Source organism: Lampetra fluviatilis, chromosome 3 (assembly GCF_964198595.1).
Source record: "Lampetra fluviatilis chromosome 3, kcLamFluv1.1, whole genome shotgun sequence".
Lineage (NCBI taxonomy): Eukaryota > Metazoa > Chordata > Hyperoartia > Petromyzontiformes > Petromyzontidae > Lampetra > Lampetra fluviatilis.
Genome location: NC_136277.1, coordinates 17197791 through 17203790, shown reverse-complemented (window position 1 = coordinate 17203790; position 6000 = coordinate 17197791).

The window sequence follows — 6000 nt, the reverse complement described above, 5'->3', positions numbered from 1 at the left end:
ATAAGAGTACAATATAATGCCAGTATAGGTTTAAGGGTAATAAGGAAAAGTGTTTTTTTTATGCTTCCCAACTAAGCATTCGCTCAGTTCGTCTATCTGTGACATGTATACTCCAAAATAAATTAAATTCAACTTTAGCGTAAGTTGTGTTGCTATTAAGAGCTTATTCTGGAGTGCCCCACAATGTGGAGCACATGGAGGTGTGGAGCCAGGCACGAGGTGCCAGGTTTCAGAAGTATTTACTCTAATATTTGATAATCTCTCAGAGATAGCCCAGTGTCCTATTTAAGTCCGCTTAGAGCCAACCAATCAGCCTCCCAAAATATTTTTTGCTGAATCATACTGCTGGGCTATAGGCGAGAGACAGCATCTTGCACGCGCATTTAAATTGGACAATGTTCCCATTTGGTTGAGGACAAACTCCATATGTTTTAATTAAGACCGGCTCCAGGCAGTTTTGGCATTAGGGAGCCACTGTTGAAAAAAACAGAGCCCACAAGAGTATATTGGGCATGGGCAGGGCTTCAGAAGGAGGATACAAGCAGAGAAGACTGCTAAAGACCAGACCTGAACACACGTTGCTGTGTGCCACTGAGTGGGAGAAGAAGACCAGGGTTAAAACGGTGTCATTAGCACTGTCAATGGAAAGCACTGTGTGTGCTTGAGATGGTGTGGGTATTGAGTGTACCTGAGTCAGAGCCAGCATAGTGTGTGCTGAATTCAGAAGAAACCTCTACAAACCCTTGTGTTATAGTTCTGTTGAACTTCTAATATATCTTTAAAACTGCAAGAGAGACTGGGAGTAAGAGAACTGTGGAGTCCTCACAAAATGTGCTCATCACTATCTCGGACTGCACTACAATTTTAAATATAATTATAAAAGGGTTGCCCAAAACTCGGTGATAAAAAAGCAATGCTAAATTTATAAACCTTTTTGGCTAAGATGATGACGTCACAACCCATTTGCACACATTGCTTCCCCATGACATCATAAAGTGCAATGTCAAATCGCAAAAATTGCACGTCATGTGCCGTGTGATGTCATCGCGTGCCTTCAGCGATAACATTATTTCTGATTAATTGGTTGTAATTATTGCAAACATGCTGGAAATGATTCTGAAATCCATGCATATGAATGTCGTTGCCTTTTTTTCCAAAAGGCTAATTTTCTGACTTTCATTGTAGAGGTTCAAGATGATCGGGTAAGTATTGTATCTTACTGTCATCTCAGCTACAGGACAATGACAGGTTTGGTGTTCTCTTTCCAGACAATCTATTCTCACCTTCATTTAAGGAGTATATTAATGTATCTAGTCCCGTTGATCGCAGACATCTGAGTTTTTGTGGAACTGCACCAGCAACTCAAGGGATTGCAATATAGTGGAATCTGGGATTTGCACCCACCAAATGTTGGAGGCTGTGTAAGAAATGTATCCACTTTTTTAAACGTTAAGTCAAGCCTTGTAGTGCAGGAGGGGTTTCTAAATCCATTTATCGGGAGTCTCTTGGACCTCAATGTATTTTTTTCATCTGCAGTTGCAATTATTAAAGGTTTTTAAAAGACGTGTTCCCACCAGTGTCCTATCAACATGCTTACTGCCATATGCCTTTAAAAGAGTACAAACAGCATTTCCTACACTTTTATTTATAATGTATTGCTTTCATCAAGGTTAACCAGTAACCATTATATATAGGGATGTGATGATGCATCGATTAATCCATTAAAATTGATTCTGAAACTTACAATACAGGCATCGAATTGTGTGCATTAGAATTTATGTTTTAAAATGTGTATGTTTAATTAATTGTTTCAGGTTGCACCTGCAGCAACTAGAGGCACTACCATTTACCACAGTGCAAATAAATTCATTTATAACTGTATTTGAATCAAGGACCTGAATTACAACACATCAACTCGCCCGTGGGTATGAATTGGCCCACCCCTATTATCTGTGCAAAACCTGATTGTGGAGTTTCTCCACATAACGTTTCATTTTAGAATTGTGGAAGAGTCATTTGGCATCAGTGCTTTCATTGTAATCCTTAAAAGTATCCAATATATGCCATAGGTATGTCATTTCTTATGAGAGGTCTCCATTTAAAAATATACTTCGAGCGTCCAATTCACAAAGGAGTTTTGGTCACTCCAGCATGAGAAATCTGCAAAAATGTGGCAAAATGTCATGAGCTACGACTTCCCGGAACTGAGTAACCCACATGCTGTAACCGTCCTGTGATCTCCTGTAAACTGCTAGGCTCAGTGGGAATTTTACAAATCTGTATGATCTACCATTTATGTTGCTACTGCTTTTGACGATTATATATTAATGCATCGTTACACTAGATATGTTTTTTTTTTAAATATATAAATGACTGGCAATGCTCTTGCTTGATTATTGATGACAATTAACGATACATACGTGGAATTACCACGTTGGAGACTCGTCGCAGATTGATGGCAACGCATTGATTATTACTTGCTAATAACTTCAAAATAAACTGGTACAACAACCACGAAATACATCTCAATCTTCTGTCAACATAAACCTGGTGCCCCAGCGTCCTCATCGCTCTCTCTATACAACTTCCCACCTGACACCGGGCGACTTCTGCCGCTCGCACGCCTGCTCCCTCCCTTCCCCGACTTAGAGAGGACAACGCCCGCTTAGCGCTACCATCCCTAAGAGCTGCTTTTCCTCCCAGCCGTTGCTTCATCTTCTGTCCCACTTTCATCTGCCTCTGTAACCTGCGCGTCTCTTTTAACACGTTTACAATGCAAGTCTCCTTGCTCTCCCTCTCTTCCCCTTTTCCTTGCGTCTGGGTGCGTTTCGCTAATTGTCTTGCCATGGAACGCTTACCCCCTTCACTGGTACCAACCAGAGCTCTCCGTTATGAATTTCAATCTTTAAGCTCCACTCTAGACACGTCCCTCGTTATGCTTATTTTGGACACCCTTCGATGTCTCCCCGTCTGCATGCGCATTTTCTTATAATCATTTCATTATTGCTTCACTGTACACTTCTTATTAAGCATTACTTTTACCCCTCAATGACGTGTACACACGCACACATACACATCTACACAAAAATAAAGATAACTCGTTATGCTTTACAGACTGCAGGGTTAGCACTTTTATCAAGATAGTACAGTTATAGCTGATGCATGTGGTTGTTTCTCAACTTTGTTATTCTTTTCTAATTAAAATAAAAGCTTACCATTACTCTTCTTAATTGAAAACTAAATTCTTTAAAAATGCTTTTTTGTGTTTAGATTGTTGTCCTCCCCCCACACCGATTAGTACGGCTGGCTAAACTATATTTTCAAATACATTTGAAAATATAGTTTAATTATAATTTCCGCTGCTGCTGGTGTTTAAAACACTTTGTGGAAAAGTGTGTAAAGTGAAAAATAAAAAGTAAAAAATAGTATCAATATGTAGTTATGTAAATGGAGTCACTATGGCGTTTAGCGCTAGCTACTGTCACAAGAGTGGAACTGTGCGTCTTGAGCCTCTCTCTGGCACCAGAGTAGACATGGCATGGAAGCGGGCCCTAGGGGGCCTGGTTCTGGTGACAGTCAGAGAGAGGGCAAGCAAGAACATGAGTCTGGGTGAACCCGAGAGGGCACGTGACCGGGACAGGATAGCGAGGGGGCCCAAAGGGGGGCTTGAGGGACACGTGGTGCTTGGTCGAGAACCTTCTGGTGAGATCCAGAAGGGGGCGTGGCCGAAGGCGGAGCGAGGCCACACCTCTCGGGAGTATAAAAGGGAGGTCTCTTGAAATGGAACCCGTCGGTGCTACGTCTCTTCGATCCTTGGTCTTCGGTCTTTATGCTCGGCATCGTGGGTCAGGCAGTGTGTTACTGACTGACCAGGTTATGTAGTTACCCCATTGTGGTCTATTTAACCAGTGTACATTTACGTAGAAACCCTGTTGGGGTGTTGTAATAAACGTGTTGCCTCCAAGTTCATGTGTGTGCCTCCGTGGAACCCACTACAAATATAATAGTGTACAGGGTGTTGTGATTTTCTAGTACAGAGGAGGGAATTTATGGCTTAACAGTACAAAAAGAGGTTCAGGGTTTTGCAATTCTGTACAGGTGAGTTTTCCAGTGCAGGAGACCAAACAAGATGCTTCTCATAACCATGTTGATATTGAAAGCTGCGCAAGTTAGTGCTTCAGAGCCTTGCACTGTGTATTACCTGATGCTTCGTGTTAAACTGTGTGACTATACTATGGTTGCTTTGATAAATAGTCAAGGCTCCTCTTGGTATATTGTTATTATGAGGGATATCAATTACCGGCTTTGTTCGACTGAAGCTCAGCACACAGAGGGATCGGGGGATGTATGGAACAACTAACGCATAAGAACATTTTACAAAGGTGTTTTCTGTTCATTCTTCAGTAATAACTCTAGATTCTGAGTTTTGTTTCCAAAGCAGAGGCCTATCTGAGACAAAGGCAGGGAGCAGAATGTGAAAGTAAAGTAACTATTTTCATTTGATGCAGAGAAAGATGATTAATGAAACATGCCAATCCTCCTTTAACGCAGCTGTTGTGCTTGCGTACGGCGACGGGACTCCTTTCCATCTCTGACCCCGCCTACTTACCCTTGGGTGACACCCACCTCAAACCTATATATAACCTCTTGTTGCAACAGCTCTTTCTTGTTCAGCAGTTCTACTGCTGTATCTTTCTACCTGATGACGTTTTCTTGTGTTGCAATCGAAACGTGATTTATTATTATTTTTTATACCTACGTGACTTTACCGAAAGAACCAAAGAGTAAATTAAAGTATGTTCACAGATTGGAGAAATTGCTGACAACATCCAGTCAGTGTGGCATTCCAATTCTTTCTTAAGTTACATCTGCACCACATCAAGCATGTGGTATGGGATAAAGAAGTAAAAATATACTGTATAACAAAGGGAGAAAGCTCACCCAATATTTAATGTGTATCTCCATGGGATATGTAAAGGAAAATCTACAGTGCGAAAGAAGTTCAACATACATACATTTGTAGCATCCCAGGACTTCTTCGCGTGACATTCAGCATATCATACGTAACTTAAGGTACACCATACCATATGGTTTAGGGACGACTCGTAATTTACGTGAAGCCCCGTCACTGATTTGGTTGGTCAATTAATGCAAAGGTTTATTCTTATTTCCACAGTTATTAACAATTGATATTTGATATATGATATATGAGAACAATTTTCTAAAGTTTGGATCTATTGTAATGAACTCAACTGGTAGGCTTGAAATGAATTTAATACAATACATTTAAATTATTATGTAGAGAATATATATAATATTTCATTACAAGCAAGATCAGTATGACTAATGACACTTTTAAAAAGGAAACCTGGATACACATACAAATAACTTAATACAAAAATTGGTCAATGCATGAAACAACAACACAAATGTACAAAACAACTATTGCACACAAGTAGAGGCAAACAGTGCGTACAACAAACATACATACCAAATATATATCATGTAAAGTGTTAGACGAAAATATTTTTTTTTTATAATTATTATAAAGTTTTTACCAAATATATTACAATAGGTTGAATTAATATGTAAATTTTCATCCGTATTAGGTTTACAGAATATGCTATAATTTCCTGCATTGTTTCCAAAAATCGCAATAATGATTTTCAAAAAGGACTCAATTATGTGTAATGAAATTTACCAAGATGGTAGAGATGGTAAATGTGGTGCATATGGAGTATCATTCCATGTATGAGTATTTTAAAGATGTAATGTGCCGTTTTGGATTTATTATTGGGATATGACAAAGAAATGCTAAGCATTGTCTCATTGTATGGATTTTCCTGTGGATTTGGAAATGTGTTGGCTGGTGGTGTAAGATTCTGCTATATGCCTTGTAAAATAGACTGGACAAGGAACTTGTATTTTCCGTATAAAAAAACCAATTAAGAATAGATCATTATTTTGATCGAGGAAGAAACAGAAGGCAGTATAAAAAGG